General features: G+C 38.0%; 1 protein-coding gene across 1 annotated transcript in view; it reads left to right on the top strand.

Annotated features, from left to right (window-relative positions):
• Nucleotides 1–22,134, top strand: part of pcxb (pyruvate carboxylase b) — a 255,727-nt gene that overhangs the window by 118,760 nt on the left and 114,833 nt on the right. The window lies entirely within an intron of this gene.

Genomic DNA, 22,134 nt, shown 5'->3' with positions numbered 1-22,134 from the left:
GTTTGTTTTCTCTGTGTGTGTCTGTGCTTGTCTATCAGCATTTTAGCACATGGCAGCATTTGCGTGATATGTGCACAGAAGACACTGTGCAGGCATGTGTGTTCAGCAGTAAAATGTCACATCTGCAGGAAAAAGGGTGAGAGTGATGGACAGGACATGAGACATGAGGGCAAAGCAAGTGACGTGCAAGATGGATAGAGGAGCAGGGGGAAAACAGTGAAAGGGCAATCAAGATGAAGAGTGTAACACGAAAAGACAAGGAAGGTGGTGCTGCCCATAGAGACGTCTATGTACAGTATGTTTACCTGCATTGCACATGGATAGCTGGTCATCCAAGTAGCATGCTAGCTAAACTAATTTTGTTGCTAACTAGCTAGCGATACATTTATAAAGTTCCACCTGTCATGTGTGACAAACCCTGTCAGCTAGAAATTAGGAGGCTTCCTTGTTGAAAACGTCTTTTTGGACTGGAACTCTGCCCCCAAGAACAGGAACTAACCCAATTCAACACTGGAGGGAATTTTGCTTTTGGAATTAGCGACACTAAATTGTAGAACTACATCATGTCAAAGTAAGTACAGATCACGCCCTATACAAACTGTTGATCATACATAAGGCTGCTTATTGACTAGATTCTTACACTATGATAGTTATCACAGTACATGGTTTACAATTATATATTGCAGCAAAGAGGCATAAAGCTATGCTGCAAAAGAAATGTAGAAACTCGTAAGGGGTCACTGACAGACAACTAGTTTAGTTACAGCAGCAAAAAAAGTGACAGTTTTTTTGTGACTTCTCCCAACCAGTCATGTGTTATGTATGCTTAACCAGACGCCAGTCTCACTACAGTTGGCTCTAAGTCTGCTTATACCTGACCTGCCTGACGTAATGGTCCCAGCAAGTCTCCTCGTCTCCCCTTTGGGTTCTTATCACACCCACGTTTCTGCAGGAAACTGAATCCATGACTAGAATAATTTATTATGCTGCACTCGACGCCCAACAACTCTCAATGAAGCTTCTCAAAACTTGCAAAAGCCCATCACTAGTTAATCATCATTATTGTTTTGAAAGTGATTCAACTTGCAAGTTGTACGTCAAGCTATTAATCGTGCACTTCCATACCTTCCTTACCTCATCACTGAGTGCGAGTGTGTTTGAGTTGGCCTAAGGTTGTGAGTCCATGTGTGTCTGTGCACACAAGTGAGGAATGGGCTGCTGATATCCTAGAGAGGCTCTTTTAAGAACCTTTGTAATTTTTTGCTTCATTATCTCCTGTCAGGCCACAGGCTAGTTCCCATCTTTAGATCACCACATGCGTGACCCTCTTTTTACCTCACTTTGTCAGTGCAAGAGTGGGATTTATATGGCATTTCTGTCTTGCATGATTATGTCACATGGCTTTTTATTCATCTCACATCATCATAGACCAGAGATGGGTTCATTTTAGTGGGGAAGGTATTGTTATTGTACAAAATCTTCATTAAAACATATTTGTCCTCATTTGGCTCTTTGATCAGCTGCAGTTTGCACTCTACATTATCTCCTTGTCTTTCTTCCTTCCCCTCCCAGTGTTTACTTAAGAGCCTTTATTTCCGTGCTTCATTTTTCTAAAATTTACTTCATGATCTGCAAATATTTTCTATGAAAATGTCATGAATAATCCTTGCAGGAAACTAGAATTAATCATATAAAGGAACAGAATAGTAAATTCAGAGTGTGTGTTCTGCATTTCTTTGTAAATAGGAGATGTGGGCTACTGTGAATTTAGAAACCCTGAGCCTGCTTGTGCAGAGATTATCAGCAGAACTACTCATTCATTACAGCAGAAAAATGAACCAACTCTGTCAAAATTTCATATCTTTATAATACAGTGGCCTTCTGCAGTTTTAGTTTTTTGTTTTTTTTTTTGTTTTTTTTTCTTCTCATGATAATAGATATAATCTTGCAGTGATGTCTTTGTAGCAACGGTACAACAAATTTTTAAATACGAGGATATTGGTAGCACCTCTTTACTGTGTATTTGTTTCCATACTGTATTTCTCTTGAGGGGTGTGTGGGGGTGTGTGTGTGTACACATGCCTGTCTGGCCAAGCACCTTACCTTACGAGCTGTACTATCATGTCTGACTCTTATGATACACAAGCTGCTTTCATATGTCTCTCTTTGCCAAAAACTTTATCTGTCTGGCCTTTGTCTACTTGTAGTCTTCTCATGTGGATCTGTTGTTTTTAGATAGCTGAGCCTGCCATTTTCTTATCTGCTTTTATTCTGACCATTCTTTTATTATTGTTTACTGTCTTTCTGTATGACCCATTCTCACGAATATAATTTCTCAGGAACAAGGCTATTTTAGTGAATTAAACTTGGACCAAAATAAAATAAAGTTTTATTATTACACAGTATATAATATAAAACCTCATCTCTCTCTCACACACACACACACACAGTGACCCACTTTCCTCTCTGGGCTAGAGTTGGCTGTCTCTGACCTTTATATTTTTAGGCAAGAGTAGGCAAAAACATTGATCTAGGATCATTGACCTTGCATTTACAAAGACACGAGACTACAAAATTAATCATTGACTTATCAGTAAGAGGAATAATAGGTTTAGACACACTGACAACACACAAACACACTTTTTGTCACACGTAGTCATGTACACACTCACTTAAAATGACACACTAATTTGTGTCTCTGGGGGCTGGGTTATCTGTCCATCTCATTTTTCATTTCACACCTCTAAACAACCACTTGCACGGTACTTAACCGTACAAACAGTGTCGTAATTATCCGTGTGTTCATGCACCGTGATTGTATGCGCGTTTGTGCATATGTCTAGATGTGTTTTCCTAACTAAAAGTCCTAGAAAACCCATATTTTAGGAAATTGAATAAAAGATCAAGACACGCAAATCCCATTAGTGATAGTGACCCTGCAGGTAGGCTGATACTGTAGCTGATGAAGGGAGGAATGGAGGAATGGGAGGTTGTGTGGACTCAAGGAAAAGAACTAAGAAACAGGACAAAGGAATCAGTCGACACTGATGGAAAATGTAAAAAAGAACTGGAAGAATAAAAAATGACAAACTTGTTTATCAATTGTTTAGCGCTGTGAGCCATGAGAGCAAAGTTGACTCTAAAAGTCAGGCAAGACCAAAAAAATACAATATAAATTGCTTAACTTTAATGCCTTGAATGTATTAAAATTTTAAAGTCTCACAGGAGAAGTATTAACTTTCCATCTCACACTGAAAGGTTCATGTACTGCATGATTAAAAAACTGTACAGAATCACTGCTCTGCAAAATGTAACAAGGTGTCTTTAATCATCACCTTAAATAGGCAGTTTCTTGTTCCTTTTGTAACAATAATTAACTTTTTTCACCACTTTAAACACTGATATTGCCTTTTTTTGCGCTGTAAGGTGTCTTTAATTTGTGTATCCAAAAATGGACACATGTACCTTGTAATCTAATGCAGTATATAGGCCAATCCAGTACATTGAACAAGCTATAGCTACCAACCATTTGATAGGAGCATTATGGGAGTTGAGACAGTTTACATTATGTGAAATGACTAAATGTAAATGTTGTCTAAGGAATTATTTTATATATTTTAAATGCAGTGAGAATGGGAATTTTTCTCATTCAACGTATAAAAGTGTTTTGGCAGGTGAAAGGACAAGTTGCAGAGGACATAAGTCAGAAAGAAGGGCAGACTTGTTAATATGACAGAGCATTGGGCCTCGTAAACAACAACTAAGCACTTGACTTTAACACCTACAGTACAGTGCTTTGTTAGCATTTTACACAAACATAACTTGTCATTCTGTTATCATCTTGGAAAGACACTTAATAAGGCAACATGTCAAGCCAACAACAACAATGTCTTGCCACCAATCAGACTTCACAAATGTGTTTATAGCCAGAAAATCAGCATCTTGCTATTGTGGACACGTGTAAACCCAGTAAATAGAAGTTGGATGGTCTTAATTGGAACTTCGAAGCTATAATGAGGATTAAACTGCCTGGAATTGGGTGTGACTGAGAGAGGGGGACCACGAGACGGGAGGCGCATGACAAGGTGTGATGCCAAAAAAAGGAACATTTAACCAAAATGATGACTAACCCAAAGGATGATTTTCCATTCTAATGCAGCTTACTGAAATTGTATTTATATGCAAATGCTCTGAAGACACACCAACATGTTATTGATACTGCCAACCATGCAGTTGCCAAATGTTGCTGCTTCACACCACTACAAAGACAATCAATCAGACTGCCTCCTGTCTGATTTGACTTGTTTCCTCCCTTCGCTACATACAGTAGACACTAGTACACTTTCCTTTGCCATTGTTAAAACTATAACTCATGATTTATTCAAAACTCCATCTCTCTTTGACAATGTTTTTTTGTTTGTTTGTTTCAGATGTAGCTTTAGGCTTCCCAGCATTTCCATTCTGTTTTTCTCACTCTCACTTAGCAGTCAGCCACAAAATATAAGGTTGTCAGTAAATGTACAAATTCAACTGGACACAAATCCAGGTAGAGACAGAAAAAGGGGAAATTAATTTCAAAATTATCACGAAGATCACGAGGGAATATATATCCACTTAAAAAGTAAAAATTGTTTCTTGAATATTTATTTTACTAAATGAAGAAATCTGTACTAGTATTGTACTAGTAGCCAAAAATCCAACTTCAAAGCGGAAGAAAGTGTTTTCACAGCAACTTCCGCATTGCCTGATTGGTTCCACTCTTTCAGTGCCCACTCTGCTTGCATTTCTCTTTTTTCATTCTTTTCTGTTCCTTTTCTCTCTGCCTGTCTTTTTATTCTTTAAATTTAGCTGCATGCATGTACACTAAAACAAAAAACGCATACATTCTCAGGGTCCCCTGTAGTGCCCTGGACAACTGTTTGAATATTAATTTGTAATCTGAGTGAGAGCTGGAAACACAGAAGGGCTGGTAGAGGGTGAGGAGAAGGTGATGACCTTGCTGAAGGTGTGAAATCTGATTAGTTGGCTGACTGATGTCCTTTTCCCAGGGGATTGGCTATCTGTCATGGCAGACTGGTCAACTGTTTGCCAAGTTCACTTACTTTCAGTTCACAGCTGTGTGTGTGCACTGTTTAGATGTAGATGATGTAGTTGGAGAATGAACGATTACACTTGCTGATGAGTAAATTTCCAATATTGCACCTTCGATGACTGAGAAATCCGTAGCAGAGTAAGAATGAGACATTGCAATAGAATTTTAAAGTGTAGGTGTAGGCGGCAAGTACAAATGAAAACCAAAGAGAGCAATTAGAGGCTTGGATTGAGAGTAGGCGGCAGAGCATCCAATACCCAACCCACATAGAAATGAAAGATAAACACAGTTAACATGCAGACAGAACATGTTATTGCTCTTGATAATCTTCAGCATGTTGCCTTGAAGCACAATTTGATGAAACATTAATGGATTTCTAAATTGAGAAATGTTAATGACCAGTCAACTTTCAGGAAGGCATTGGCTTCAGGTGTAGTCGGGAGAATGAGTAAATCACTGACACAGAGGCTGGAATGCATGTTAATGGTGCATTAATTATTCGTACAGTTTATATTGTAGCTTAAGTTTACTGAAATTGTAGCAGAACGAATTAAAAAAAAATCAGGATGTACCACAGTTAAATGCAGATTGCAGTATGAGAAGTAGTGTTGTGCAAGTTCCCATGCATAGTCATGAATATTGAGATTCAGCACTAGTGATGTGAATACAAATGCAGACATTCTTCCACACAGATGTGCACACAGGGCTAGGGTCCAGGGAAAAGTGGGAGTTTTTAATTAAGGGTCGGTACACACAATGATTAATTGATGTGTTACTAGCTCACTCATACACACACACTCAGGAAGGTTTAGGGCTTAATCATCCATTACACACCCCAGATATTAATGCAGTCTACTTACAAGACAAACAACACAAACAAATTCCTTGTCATATAATAGGCTAAACAACAAACAAAATAATACAAATGTAAGCACAGCATTGGAATAAACATGTTCAGAGTTGGACGTTGGCATTCTGATGTCTTAGGTCGCCCTTGTAGATTGTGTTAATTGAAAATAAACAGATGGAGTTTATCAACCTCAATAATTGATGCAATCATTCTGAGAGCATTGGGGTTTAGAGTTTTATTCCTTCAGTCTTTTAATTACAAGCTTTTAAAGAATGGGGAATCATATACAGCTCTACCTGCTGTGGGCATGTATCAGTCTTGTAGTCAATGTCTAGAGGGCCTCTGTATTTTTAAGAGACATTTTCTAAATGAATGGACATGTTGGAATACAGATCTCAATTTCTTGACTAGCTCGCTTTATGTTTTTGTTACACTCACACTCCCACAAAGAATGAAATGGTTTCCAAACAGTTCATCTCCAGGGCAGTGTTAAATGTAGGAGTAGTTTGTTCCCTGCCATATAATGTGATGACTGCACCTGTGAATGCATCTGTTTTTTTGTTTTGTTTTTTTGAAAATGTGTGACAGCCTTGGAGGAAAATATGATTCATCAGAGCTGCCAATTTTACTGCAAACGTACAAGTTATGCTGGTTATTTGACAGCTAGAGTTGCTTATTTAATTTGCAACATCTGGCAGCCCAGTAGCACTGAACTTTTTCTGTCTCCGAGACTGAGCCTGAGGTATACCTGCTTTCTCTGTGCTCTCCCTTATATAAAATTCCATTACAAGCCTCCACACTCTCAGTGTTAGTCTGATGATGTCTGCCTTGCTCATAAGACTTTGCTAACTGTTGGGAACAGTTCATCAATACATCCCGTTAAGTCTCTCTTACCTCTCCACCCACATCCCTTTCTCTGTTTGGTCTTCCTTAATTACCCATCTTCCAAATTACTGTGCATATGCATATATAAGCATGTATGTTAACACTTAGGTAAAATTATAATGCAGTCCAGTGTTATTATACACTTGCACATAAACATGTCCGACATGAAGAAAGTGGTTATTTAATGTAGTTTCTGAGCCAAAGAAGAGTGTAATGCTCTTGTTGGCTGTAAAACTAGCCTGGACCGTAACAGCCCTCCAGTTGAGGCATTTACAAAGATCTTGTTAGGGCCCTACAGAGCTAGGAGGCCAGCAGAGGTGACATGTTTACAGCTGTCCTGGTCCTTTATAGTTGCATTTCATCACGAGGTCTAGACTGCTAGTAGATCGATGTGAACTCGGAGGCAAGGAAAAAATGCAAAAAAAAAAAATCAAGAGCCCTTTAGGAGTCATTATTCAGTGTGTTGAAAATCTGTTGAAACATGAACAAATGAAACAAATATGTGCACAATATGTACAGGTTTCTTCAGGATGGTGCCAGAGATGAATTGCCTGTTTCAAAAGGGCTTTTCCTCATTTAGGTATTAAAATCCTGGGCAAGTACTTAGTCTGTCAATACATTTCGGTCATTTACAAAGCTGAGTGTCATTTTAAATTTTCTTGTGCACAAGTAAAGGCCAAAGGGAAGGTAAAGGGGTCACAAAGTTGACAAGTGAAAATGAATATCCACAGGAATATATTCAACAATATATTTGCTGTGGTTTTATGTTGCAAGCTGTGCAAATGGGCCGTCTTGAGTAAGGAAATGATTACTAGTCTGCATTTCACACAGCAGCCCCTTGATCAAAGAAGTTATTTGTGGAGAAGTGATTCCTCCGAGGCTTTAGGAAGCGGCTATGTTAAAGGAAATGTGACACTGTTGCACAGTTTGGCATGGGATTATTTACAATTATGAATTTCAGGGGTTTTTACAGAAGCCTGTGGGCCACAATGAATCAGCACAAAAAGGCAAAAATTGGAATGACTTTGCCACTGGTTAGAAAGGCAGCGCTCCGTTATAAGCTAAAAACCCATTCCTTCAAAAAGTAACCCAAATCACCTTCTCTACGCTAAATCATAGTTCCTCTACTCATCGGCTGCCTCAGCTCACCCTTCTAGGTCTATTTTAAAAATGTAGTAATGTTTGTGATCAAGGAACTGAAGATTATTCTACTGCTGCCTTCACTCTTAAGTGGCTCTGGTTAAGAGCATCATATAAATGCATAAAATGTGAATTTTTCACAGAAGCTGTCACCCAGCTGTCTGTCAAAGAACGGAAATCATCCTTACATAGATAATTGGATAAGTACTTTGCTCTCCTGTCAGCAGACTGGAAAAATAATTTCAGTGGATTGATATGATCTAATTAAATCACAGTCTGGTAGCAGCATTGGACTTCCTGTATCAGACTGCCCTGAGGAACACTAGCTTAAGATGTGTGGCATTTTGGGAAATGAATACATGGTGTGAGTGATGTATACATTGGATGGGCTGTTAAATATTGCAACAAATCCCACAAGGCATTTCCACCCAGATGAACTGATAAAACCACTGTGATGCCTGCTATTCTGGTCTGGAAGACCGACCAGACACTACAGTGTGTAAATCTCTGCAGCATGCATGGACTGCCTGACTCTGTTAGCTTGAGAGACAAACACAATGTCCACAGAGTTACTGGATGAACTGTTGAAGGCTTGAACATCGGCAAAAGACAAAGTCATCAGTAATTAGAAGGGCATAGAAAAAAAGTGGACGAGTGAATCATTAGGAAAAGTCAGAGAAAAACTATAGCAAAAGGTGTTTTTACCAGGGTTGGCAAACAAAGCGCTGCGGGAGAAGGAGGGGGTAGAGAGAAAGAGAAATTACTTTGGGTGAACGCCTGGTGTTTTGGCTGCTTTAATGACTGATTGAGAACAAAAGTCTCTTTTCTAATTCTAATTAGTTTAATTATGGTTTGCCCTTAGCCAGGTGGTTGGATCAGCTAATGTCTGGATTCATTAATTGTCAATTAAAATAGAATCAAGCGCACACTCCTAATCTCAGCCACTCCTCACTAGAAACATTACAATGTACAATAACTTTGTTGTGATAATCCATTTCATGACGGTTTAATAAAGGGCAAAGTTCTGACAGATTATTAAAGATACAGGCAAGATGACATTTTCTTGTAAGTTTTTTTTTTTTTTTTTTTTTTCTGAGGGGATGAGTGAATGACAGGAGGGTTAAAAAAGAGCGATGCAATGATAGTGATCAGAAGTAGTGTGTATTTCCTTGTCTTTGTGTGCATGTGTTTGCAACAGTGTGTTCTTTTGATAGAAGAAAGAGGATTTGTCCTATTTTACGTATTTTGCTTCAACGCTCCGTGCTGCCACTAACAAAACAAACGTTATAAAGAAAGATGGTAGGTTGTGGCGTGGCCATAAAATGAAGACTTGAGGTGTCAACTGCATGTTGTTTTTTCATCTGCTTCTTTTTTTTTTTAACTACTCTACCTTTCCTCTTCTGCTTCATCTAATTAATTTTATTCTGAGCTCTCTGTGATCCCATTTTCTGGCTCCCTATGCATTTCTCATCTGTGTACTTAATGTACTTTAAGTGAACATCTGTAATTGCTCAGTAAATGACATTTCTTGCTGAAATAATTGTACTGGATAATTTTATCACGGCATTCAGCTTAGTTAAAAAAGAAAATAGTTCATGTTACTGCATTTCTTTTTTTTTTTTTTTTGGCAAAAAATGTGTGTTTAATTCACACCTTCTTAGTGTCATCTTTAATGAAGGATTTCCACTTTCAGCAGTCCACTGCTAGGTTTGACATTTGGCAGCACTTTTTGCTTTGAAGCATGAACAAGTGAGTTAAACAACTGCAATAAAGCATTTCTCAGTAGTGTTTAATAATTATATTGCAATATTTAATTGTGTCCCAGCTCTGATGATGGAAAGATTCAGCTGACAGCCATTGTTTTTCTTGACCATGTTTGGCATATGTTTTAAAGCCGAAATAATTTCCTGTCAATACATCTAAAAGATTGATGGATACAGAGCATACAGAAACCTGAAGGTTTATAAAGGAAGGAGAATATAGTACATGCCGTTTAACAAGTCCTCGCTACAGATTTCCTTAGTTTCTTCTTTGGGGGAAAATATTATGTCCAGTCAGGTATTTCAAGACTGCGAGTGTCCCTGCAAATTTTTTGACATTGTAATGAAATTTGTCAAGCAGTGGGCAGTGGCGCAGGAAGGTAGAGCGGTTGTCCACCAATCTCACAGTTGTTGGTTCAATACCCGGCTCCTCCGGTCACATGTCGAAGTGTCCTTGAGCAAGACACTGAACCCCAACTTAGCTGCTCCCGGTGAGTGTTGGCCAGCTGCATAGCAGCTCCCCCATCGGTGTATGAATGTGTGTGTGATTGTGAGTGTGAATGGGTGAACAAGAAGCAGTGTAAAGCGCTTTGAGTGCCAATAGGTAGAAAAGCGCTATATAAGTGCAGACCATTTACCATATTTGGCTTTGGTGCGGTACTGTTTTTGTTGATACTGTTGGGGCTTCTTCTTTTTAAATTGTATTTAAAATGCCACATTGGTGACTATGCAGATAAAGAACTGTGCAATTAAACGTTCACTCTGTTTTTATTTACTTTTCCGTTTCTCATTTTACTGTCCTGTCATTCACTATTTGTAATTTGTTCCAACTATGCTCTCCAGGTATTAAATATTTTTTTTATTTTGTTTTCTTCATTTATTTGTTCTTGCTCTCTTGTTACTCTTTCTCAGACTCCACATTATTTGGCTACTTTATTGCTTTTTATTATTTAATTGAAAAAAAAAGATTTCTTTGGCAGACCTTACTGCCATATACAGACCTTACAGTTGGTGTTTGTGGGGGTCTGTGGGAGTGGGTGGTTGAGCTTGACTGACCTTTTACTGCCCTATCTGTAGTTAACTGAAAATGACAATTTGTTTTTCACGTTGCATAATTTTTTGTCTCTCTATAGCAGTTTAGTTGGAGATCGTTGTGTAATCGTTGTGTAATAGTGTCTATTCTCTGTAACTACATTTCCATTGCATCTGCTCTTTGAGCAAAGGAGTGACGATCTGTGTGTTCTGAATGTTTAGTCATATAGTCACATTACTCAGTGATCTGTAACCAAATCCATCAGGACCTCAAGTATGTAGGAGGGACAGGGTCAATGGGTTTGTGGGCGTAAAGCAGTCCTCACGGGGTTGCATAGGTGAAGTGTGTTTGTGTGGACCTTGTTACTGTCATTTGAAGAATGAAACACCCTGCTGACATCTAATGACCCACAGTTCACCAGAGTTTGTGCACTCCACTATTAATTATGGGATTGCTTGCAATAGAACAGCAGGTTGGTGACTTACTAGGGTTAAAAAAAAAAAAAAAAAAAAAAAAATTTGGGGTCATATGAATCTCTGTAATCTGTGCCTCATGCCCCAACAGGAACAACTGTTGTTGCTGTTATATCCAATGAACATAATTTAAACAACCCAGTGAACTGCATTTCAGTCAAAATGTGAGACAGTTGCTGCATTGCAAAGGGACATAAACACTGTATTGGATGTGAACAAACTGCCTTTTCCACTTATTCTTCAATAAAACAATGACACCTGTAACCGTTGTTAGTTGCACAACAAACATGGCACCATCTGTAGCCTCAAAAATGCTTACATGATATAGTTAATAAAAATGAAGGTCTAAAATGTACAGTTTTGACCAAAAGCTACCTTATAAGTTGTATACATACATTAAAAGTTGGATACATTGTCATCAGTTACTAAAATTTGTATTGTTTAGGTAAATATCCACCACCTGTCTTGTGATAAAAAAGTTACAAATAAAACACCTAACAAGAATTCTCTCCTCAAAGTGTGACCATCTTTCACAGGAACTGGCGCAGTGTGTAGTCAGAGCTCAGTAACACATTCCACAGATTGGAGCAAGCTGTGACATCTGTTTTCAGTTACAAAATAAATACTTCATTCTCATGGCGTTTTGTACAAGTGATGTACAATAGGACTCTGATTAAACCTCACCTTTTGTTGAACTTCGTGTCGGTTTTAGAGACTAATCCGTAATTGTTAATGTAGGTGACTGACCAAAAAGTCCTGGCTGCTTGAATTGATCTTGGTGTTGTTTCCGCATGGAGTAGAGTCTGAACATAATAACTAAGAATGCACAGGGACTAAATTATTCATTAGTTTTTTGCTCAATTACCTGAGCTGAGTCATCATTGGCAAATTGTAGCCGGGGGCTGCTCTCTGTCTGTGAAATAAAACGGGATCTAAGAAATGTTTTTGAATCTGAGTGTGTATAAAAGCAATGATAACTTCTAAAAATGTAATGTGTTTTTGTTTTGCTTTTTTGTGCCTTTAACCAAGCTGATATGTTTAGTATGTGGTTCTGTATGCTGTCAGGGTGAGGAAGTGCAGCATCATACATTAATTATGCCAATGGCATTATTAATGTACATTTTAGCAGAAGCTGAAGCCAATATTAGATAAATGCTTTTCTGCAATGAGCAGACCTCAGATTCTGTTTGAAGGACAACCTGTACAGACCCAAAGTTCAGTTGTATTTTTTTCCCCACATTGCAAAGTGTTTTGAGTTTTATAACCAGTGTAAAGTGTCAATCTTGAACATCTCTATAGCCAGTTAAACTTTTTTTGAAAATAATTTTCATGTCTTTTTGCGAGAGTGCTGCAGAGCAGCGGGACAGAGATAAAGCTTCAGTCTTCCCCCATGTACTGTCAATGCTGTTGATGTTTGGCAGCATTTTGATCCTAAGCAACCACAATCTGAACTGTGTTTTAAGATGCAGAACATGACATTATGCTACCCACACAGCTGTGCATATACAGCCCACATCTTGAGAGCTGGAGAAAAGGGATAACACAATTTTACTCTGTACAACAGATTAAATACTTTTGATATTAAATAGTTTAGTTTCAGCTTCTTTCGATGGATTCAAAATAAAGTTGGTCTTGAATTTAGGTGTAGTTTTTGACTGCTTCAACTTTGTGTCCAAAAACAACATGCCACAAGGCTTTTCTTGGGCAGGTAGAATGCTTCATGCAGTTGCTTGATTAGGCAAAGGAAAAACAGGGTTTTTTTTTTTTAAACATTGATTTTAGGCGTGTCGCCCCACTGCAAATTGGTTAAAATTTAAAATGGCATTTCATTGTAGAGCTGCATGCAATGTGTTAAATCTTAAGGGTTCTACAAACTTTACAAACTTTACCGTAACTTCATGAAGTATTAGTAATGTTGATTAATGCTATAGACATTTGTCATTTTAATGTAACTTACATTAACTTTCTGAAGAATTATTGTATGTTCTTCAACAACGTGGCAGACGTGAGCTGCAGCTGCCAAATTTATACTGTGGGAATTAGGCAAATGATTGTTGGTTACAAAGTGTAGAAAATATTTGCTGAATGATGCTATTTTTGGTTAAAGCATAACTGAAAGGTGTGTCAACACACACAGCCTTTTAACCTTCGCCCTTCTGAAAGAGCAAACTCTGCTGCAGCAGAAAGAAGCTGCCTGAGCTTTTTCCTTAAGAAGCTATTTTATAATAAACCATCACGGCAGTACAGCTGTTCTGCAGTTAATAGTAATGAGTAGTAACCACATTTTTATAGCAATCAATAAAACACTCAACCACAATAAATTGATTTTAAATATCAACTGTAAACCAGTAAATTGAAATAAATTCACAAGTTTCTCCAAAACACGATCGGTGTAAATTCCACCAAAACATAAAAACTATAAAAGTTCAAAAACAACATCCATAAAGTCAGATATCTCTGCACCTGTTGGTGCAACAAGTAAGGGACCATCCGCTATTTACTGATATCTGTAGCAATGAAAAAAATGCAATTAATTCATGAAATTGTGTTACGCAAGATGTATTTTCTTTTCCTGTTTAAAATTGTCTGGTTAAATTTGCAATCTCACAGACTAGGCTCTATATAATTAAGATATAATAAAAGGGTGGAATAACACTCCTGTATGTATCTTATTACGCATTATTCAGAGGCCCCTTAATCTCATTGATGTAACATTATTTTAAGGATGATGGACTGATGTTAATTTAGGTATTAAACACACATTAACATTTTTCTTTCATGTTAGAAACACTATTTTTGCTTCTTCCTTCTAACTTAAATTCAGATTTCCTTAGATTCCAGTAAGTGAACAGCAGTGTTATTTAGTACCACCGACCAAACAATGCACCAAGGTCTGAAATATCTACCAACAACAGAACACTCTGAATATTTTACAGTAATAATCTCCTGCACTTTTTAGACTTCAGGCATTTTAGGCTACAGAAGGAGCAAAGCTGTGTTACTTTCTGGTTGGTGCTGTCAGCTGCAAAACTAAAGGACCCTCTCACAGTGGTTGGACTCAATTACAGCTCAGCCGAGATTCCCAAAGGCTGTAAAGCTGTGTTTCTTACACTAAGTGCTACAAACTAGATTCACTCCTGACAATGTCTACACGGTATAATTTGAGGAACCTGGGTGGCTGTGTGGGCCTTTTATCACAGTTTGGCTCCTAGTTGTACTCTAATCATGAGCAGTAAGGCCACTGGCAAAGTTGTAAGACCAACACTTGGAACGCTTGAATGTTACATCTTTCTGCTGAATCCTGGTGGGAGACGATCATTTCTTCCCTCCACCAGAAAAGAGTGTACTAGCACTGAGACTTTTTTAGAAATTTTCATATAACTCTTAAGTTGTAAGTGTTGCATTAGGAGTTGGTTTAGAGATGAAAGTAGCTTTGTGGGGTTTTATCCTGCCTAACTGAGCAGCCACAAAAGCTAAATGCAAGCTACACGTATAGCACTGTGTTTATGAGCCGAACTCAAACGGGGCATCCAGATTTCATGTGTATCTCCCTGTTTCTTCCGTGTTGTTTCTTTTATCAATCCATGTTCGAGTCTTCCTATGTTTCTTGCTTTCTAAAAAGGCAAGGAAGCCTAAAAGGCTTCCTTTGCAGCTGTTGCTCAGGCTGGCATGCATACATTCATATGCACACAAACACACACACATGTCAATATGAGAAGATTTCACTCACTCACTCCGTGGAGTCTGAAGGGAGCGGGGGATGATTAGTCGAAGGAGTAGGTGGCAGCATCCCCACATGTAGGACAAAAAGAGAATGGGGAGTGAAAAATGAGAGTGCAGGGAGCTCCTGTTTCACTCCTTGTTCGGAAGAAAAGTGGTGAAGAGATGGGCAGTGGGTGGAATGTTGAGAGATAATGATGAGCAGGAGAGGCCCTGCGGTGAAGTAAGAAAAAGAAGGGAAACGGCAAAACCCCGTCTGGGACAATGTGAGAAACGAGATGTCAGGAATAAAATAGGTGAGGGGAAACAAAATAGAACATGCTGAAAAAACATGAAGAGTGACAGAGTCGGAGGGGTGAACAGAAACTTCCTCATGGAGAAGCGGAGAATAAAACTTGCACAAGTTTTTAAGAAAAGCTGTCGAGGAAATGATGGGCTTCCTCAGTTGCAAGGGAAGACGGGTCAAATGAGGCAAGTTGGCACAAGTAAAAGTGATCAATCACTGCAAACAGTAAGTCTGTGCCATTCTCGAAAGAGCAAAAAAAAAAAGTGGGGGGTACAAATCTAATGTAAAATTGAAATAAAGGAAAACATTTTTATCAGTTATCAAATTTATGTAAATTATGACTTTAGGATCTTTTCAGTCACAAGAAAAACAATTGATGTTTTAAAGCAAATAATGTAATCTTGTAAATCCAACATCCAAACCCTTCAACTGTGGTTGTGCAACAGGCAGGTGGTGGAGAGGGTGAATAAAGAATTTAACAGCAATGGAATATGGTCACATTTGTCAGGTGGACAATACAGGACTGTGCCTAATGTGTGTAACTAGGTAACTATTAAGAGTTACAATGTTGTAATTTTAACTTGTCCATGTGTCATTTTCAGTGATAACAAACTCTAAAACTTTAAAGGATGCTTTCACTGATTTTGAACTTCTTTCTTTTGGTTCTAGTATGGGTAGTAGATGTACCTCAGTTCCATTACATTAACCTTTGACTTCCCTATATTAAAATATTTCTTTGCTTCTGGCCGAAAAATGCCTCCAGATGGCATCACTTGGAGGAACCTTCATTTCAGGTTATGTCCTCTCTTTGCTCTTGCTATGGAGGATGGAATCATGGTGTCAACCTGCTTTTCCAGAGCTCCTCCAGATGACATCACTCCTCTGGTAGGTGTCATCTGGAGGAGCTTTTTAGCTAGAAGCAGAAAAGTATTTTAATACAGGGAAGTCAGACGGAAGTTTAAAAGCATTACCGTACATTTACACCCTAAGCTAAAGCCATAGAAAGCAACTTAAATATTGGTGGGGTCGCCCTTTAACCGGGCCCAAGGTTTTGTAACCAGACTCCTCCACCTTAAAAATACAATTAATGTTCTTTCAGTGGTACATCTTTCCACAGCCCCTACTAAGACCATCTTTTCACCTGTGTGAAAGATGCTGCATCATTTACTGACACTGTCATGGTCAGGCCTCTCATTTGTTTTTTTGACATGGATGGAAAGTGAGAATGTAAGAGAAGATAAGAAGGGAGTGATCATCACTTGAGGTGACCAAAAGCAAGCAGGAGAATCAGTTTTACTTTGATTTAGCAGCTGAATGAACTGTGTGCTGAAAATGAAGCAGAGTTGGCAGATGTAAAATGAAGATTCTGAATAGGGAGATCTTGTTTTTCAGCATAATAAAAGGTGCATCTAAAGTATTATGGTCTTAAACTACATTTTACAACCCTTTTTCTCTGATACTAAAATTACCATTAAAAACCATGATTTATGTAGAATTGTTGATTCATTTTTGTGGTGTCATTCTCGTATACAGTCAGACTAAAAAGTAAAATTCATAGGTTGAGATGGTGAGAGTTTAGCGAGAAGAAGCAAAGTGGGAAAGAAAGGCGAAACTGAACAAAATGAATGAAATGGATAAGGACAAGGACAGAGGGGGCAAGGATGAAATGCCAAAATATATTCAGTGCAGTAATAAAAGTAGAATTTTATTATATAAGTGTAAGACTGGGGCAGCAGTGAAATAGTAGCTAAAAGTGGGAGTGAAAGTAAGAGGCACATTAAAATTATAAAGAATAAAGAAGCTAAAGGGAGGAAAAAGACTCAAGGAGAGAGAAGTTTATACTCTTCAAAAAAAAAAAAAAAAAAAAAAAACGCTATCACAGAGGCAAAATACTTTCCCAAAGCCAGGAAAGCAGACTAAAAAGAGTAAAAGACAGCCAGAGAAAACTCTCAAAACAATGAGGCATTGGAGCAAAGGAGCACGAGAGAGCAGGCAGGTCAGAGGGAACACGAAATTAGAAGTGAATGCAGTGAACAAAGGATTGAATGAGAAGTCAGTGAAGGTGAAGGAGGAGCAAATTAGATAGAAGGCTAAATTAAAGATTGTGGGGAGACAGGCAGAGAGAGAGAGAGGAAAAAAATAGAGGAAATGATGCATGAAGGTAAAGCTTTAACCAGGGGCTCAGTCTTCTATCACTTTAGCGCCTGCTTTGAATCTCTTCTTTGTCTCTTGTGGTTACTTACTCTTCTATCTCTTCTCACATCTGTTCAGTCAAAGGTGTTCTGTGTACCATGTCATTATTAAACTAAATCTTCAACTAGCAATTAATAATTCGCACTATAGCTGAGGCTTTTGGTGTCTTTTGTCAAGCTTGGGGTGCTGTGCTGGTGATTATTGACATCCAGCACTTTTCCAAAACACAACTTGAGGGTTTTAATTTTACAATCAATCTGAAGATTGCTTTCTGTTTGCTATATGCCAGCGGTTTTGGTCACCAAAAAATAGATAATCAAGCAATGAGTTCTTTACATCTCGAAAAAGAAAAATGACTGTCCAGTACTGCTGTAGTATTCCAATTGTCTTCCTCATTCTAACTTTCCATTAGCTGCTGCTCCATTCTGCCTTTTTCTCTTAGGTCTTCTATCTCCAATCAATCTGGAGCTATTTCTCTCCTCTTTCTTTTTCTGTGGTAACATCTCCATGATATGCTGGGTTGACTATGAAATACTGACACTTGATGTTGCAGTAATGTACTGTTCAGTGGTGATGAGACATGTTTTGCCATTCAGTTCCTTTAAATCAATTATGTAGTTATTATGTAATATTTTACTTATATTAGCTGTATTATTCATGCTCATCAACCTTCATCATTAGCTCTCAAGACAATTTGTAGTCATCATTCAAGCATCAATTCCCCTGTGCCTTGTTAGCTACAATTGCAAACAGAAATAAATTAGACAAACACTGATTATTGACTGGGTGGTTATGGATTGTGTATGCTGAAAATTAATAAGTGTAGTTACAAACGTTAAAATGGCCTTTCATCTCAAGAATCTCTGTATTTACGCTTATGGTTTTCTGCTGTGAATTTGAGCGACGGTAAATTTCATTCAAGTGACAGAATAAAATGGCACAGGTATAATGTGCTGGTAATTTGATGTTATATTATGGTCACATCTTACTAGAAGACTGTCATAGAAGAGAGTGAAATTGTTATGCCCACACAATAAATTTTATCCAAATGAAGAAAAGTTTGTATTCCCTAACATAATATTTTATGTCACTAAAACAAGGCTTTCTTTTGTACATCCTATTGACAAGATAAATTATGTCAATAAAAACAAACAATTTCTGTAAGCGCTTTACATTTATGTGGTAGGTTTGGTGATGCCGAATAATAGTTGTACAATTTTGAGAATTACTGATAGATTTGTAAGAAATAGTTTTTTGTTTTGTGTGCTGAGGTTCACTCCACTCATTAAACTAAAGCTGCAACATGAATGTTAAGCTAGAGCTAGCATGAGACTGAAACCAGTCCTCTGTTCCTCTCCCCTATGCGCTCTGTCCATTGCTTCTGGCGATTATGAACTTATAATAAATGCGAATGTTTCCAAACTTAATTGAAATAATATGATCATAAGGGTGAACTTTGCTCATCCTAGGTTTTAGAAATCATTGTCTGTGTTAGTTTAAAATGCACTCGACCAGTCACTGGCTACACAGCCCCCTGCCCTGTGTGTTTTGACACAGGCCATAAGCAGCATTAACAATTTTCAGCAATTCCTCATAAATTATACTGTTAGTAATTCTTCCCTATGAAAAATGCTATATTGTGACAATCAGATACTTCCGTATGTACTGTTGGTGTGCAAACAGAACAAGCTCACACCTCAGAAGAATTAATTCAAGAAAATCCTTCGTTCTTTGGAAGCTGTTTAGCAACAAATTAGATGTTAATCAATTATCTCAGATTTGCAAATTGTGTCAAGCCACTTTCATAGATGAACTCCAGACAATGTTAGGAGAATCAAATGTAGATTGGTTTCATTCTTGTAGCAGGAAATGATTGCTAAGTTAGGGCAACAAAGGAACACCAGTGAGAAGATAAAAACAACAACAAACCCACTTGGTGGAAAAACCTCACTGCTCAAGCCTCAATCTGACATTACTTGGGTTTTGAATTACGAAGCTGGTGGAATAAATTCCATTTAATGTCTTTGTTATTTTTGGAAACTAACAGCGTGGAAACACACTGATTTTGTTTCACCAGCTTCTAATTGATCAATATGGAAATGATTATCTTGATATATATTGTCCCTACCACAAGTACCCTTACAGAACCTTTTGTTTTGAAGATACTTTGGCACAATCATCTCGCCATCACAATTAGGCACAGTCCAGTTTCCTGCTTCCCACACATCACTTTAAAGAACTGTTATTTATTGCCTAATATATAAGGAAGATTGAACTTGATAAAGATGTGCTTTATTTTACTACTGAAATCAGCTTCATGTGCCTAACACACTGCTAACTGCCCACACTTGTTCTGACAAATATCTTATTACAGCTACGACTGTGCTATATTCTCACTATGCATATTTATGTGTGTGTGTTTTTAAAGCTATGCATTTGTTTGCATGTTACTCTGCATTTTTTTAATTGGTCTAATTGGGCCAGGTTTTTGCCTTTGGCAAAGAAAGCAGAGGTTGGGAGGGGTGGAGGGCAGCATTTTTTGTACTGTTTGTTATGTTTTTTCATTACACAAGAAGATAAATCACACATTGTAGCAGATACTGTCCTGCTTGTAATGTGAACGCTTGTAAGCAGTCACGCATTTTTTTCTCCTTTTCTTAGTCTTATTTCTTTCCTATTGTGTGATTGCCTAGGTGGTAGACAGTGTCCTAATTTGAAACTATCAACAATGTCTGTTGTCAAGGGGGAGGAGAACATATTAACCCTTTTCACAGATGCCACACACAGGCACAAGCATTTGTACTATTGTCTTTGTGAGGACCTGCATTTTGGGACATTGTATTCTCTGCACTTAATTCTACCCTTGACACTCTGACCAAGCCTTAATCCTCAAAAACCCCTTTGAAGCTGTGTCAGAAAGGGAGGGTCAGCCAAAATGTCCTCGCTTTCCATAATTGTCCTCTCACAAGGTATGAAACTCCAACTGGTCCTTACAGACAGAGCAATGTAAGCCACTTATCCAGTCTCATTCGGTCCCACTGTGGTTAAATTATCTTTTATCTGGTAATAAAATGGACACTTGCATGATGAAATTAACTACAACACACACTGAGCACACAGTGTTCATTTTAGTCTCAGCACATTCATTCACTCCCTCTCTCACACACACACTCGCTCGCTCTCTTGCTCTCTCTCACACACACTCACACACACACATGCACAAGCACAGTGACCTCCACTTCTCCCTCTTTCCCTTGCTCATCATCATCTGCTTGTCCATCTCTACGTGTGTCAGCATACAATATTTCTTTCTGTCTACATATTTTACACACTTGGGCATTTGCAGGGTCTGCAAACAGCTTAATAGAAAATGAAAATATGCAAAAGAGGGGGTTGATAAAAATACAGAGTGAAGTTAAAGCTGCAGCATGCCATTGGAGCTAGCATGATCTTCAAGATCAATCCACTCGCTCAGGTCTCTCTGCTCTGCTACCGTCTGCTATGCTCTGCCATGTTCTACACAACCCTTTGCCATTATAAAATTACAAGAAATCTGCAAAACTTTTTAAATGGATTTAAATTTGTCTTTAATGCTAAAATAAACAACCCACTAAATGCAAGTTTGTTATGGTAGTTTTGTGTCATTCATTTTCTTTCAGCGTATTGCTTTGGTTTCCACACCCCATGCATGTCTTCTTTTGGTTAATATTTTGGTTTTAGTGTGTAGATTATGTACAAAGATTTGTGGAGTATTTATTTTTTTTAATCACTCAGATGACTAGATAGCAATGCCTGAGATATGGACATCAGAGTTATGTTGCTTTGCTTTGTACCACTGTGACTCATAAAGAAAATGAATTAATGAGGAGATGTTTTAATTTGTTATTTTAGGTTTAGCAATTTACTGGTGTCTTTTCCATTTAATTATGTTTGGTTACAAATTGCTGCAAGCTTGTGTCTTTGCTTTACTGCTCAATTAGTGTTTAACTGAGCAGCAGGTAGCCGTGAAAGGGTCTTGTAATGTCTTACATTAGACTGTCTGAAATCAGTAGAAATGGCTGATAATAGCAAAGCTTCAGAATGATCCATTAGTCTGATAGCTTTTAGTTTTCATCCTGTTTGTTGTCACATCAGCTCTCTTTCCTATTCTGTGTGCTATATGAGATCTGTTCTGGTAAGTCTTTTGTTTACACGGACCCTTTTGGCTTCCTGAAGGCATTTTCATCTGTTACTAAAACTTTTGATATCTCTCGCTCTCTCGCTCTCTCGCTCTCTCTCTCTCTCTCCCACATTTTGCTTTACTATAATGCATGTTTTTTTTTTCATATGCCATCTTTTCTCTCAAGTTTTTTTTTTTTTTTTTAAAGCCCCTCAAGTAGGGTTGCTCACCTTCTAATCAAGACCACTGACTGACGAGTAAACATCTTAATTTGTAACACGCATGCATGCAGTTGAAGCTTCTTTGACTTAAGTCTTTTTTTTTAAGTGTTTTTATCTTACTAATAGGCAGATGACCTATATTAAACTAAACTGACAGACTACCAGGGATGTCCCAATGTTGATACCAGTATCGTGCATCGGCCCTGATCCTGTCTTTCTTGTGTTTGTAGTCGTAGATTTTCTCAAATACTGTGCCCGACACCACATTAGCCTCTGTAGGTAGGCAGAAGTGGTAATTTGTCAATGGTTTAGACTCGTTTTA

This window comes from Channa argus, chromosome 12, assembly GCF_033026475.1.
Source record: "Channa argus isolate prfri chromosome 12, Channa argus male v1.0, whole genome shotgun sequence".
NCBI lineage: Eukaryota > Metazoa > Chordata > Actinopteri > Anabantiformes > Channidae > Channa > Channa argus.
The sequence above is the reverse complement of the archived record's forward strand: the minus strand, read 5'-3'. Positions and strand labels throughout refer to the sequence as shown.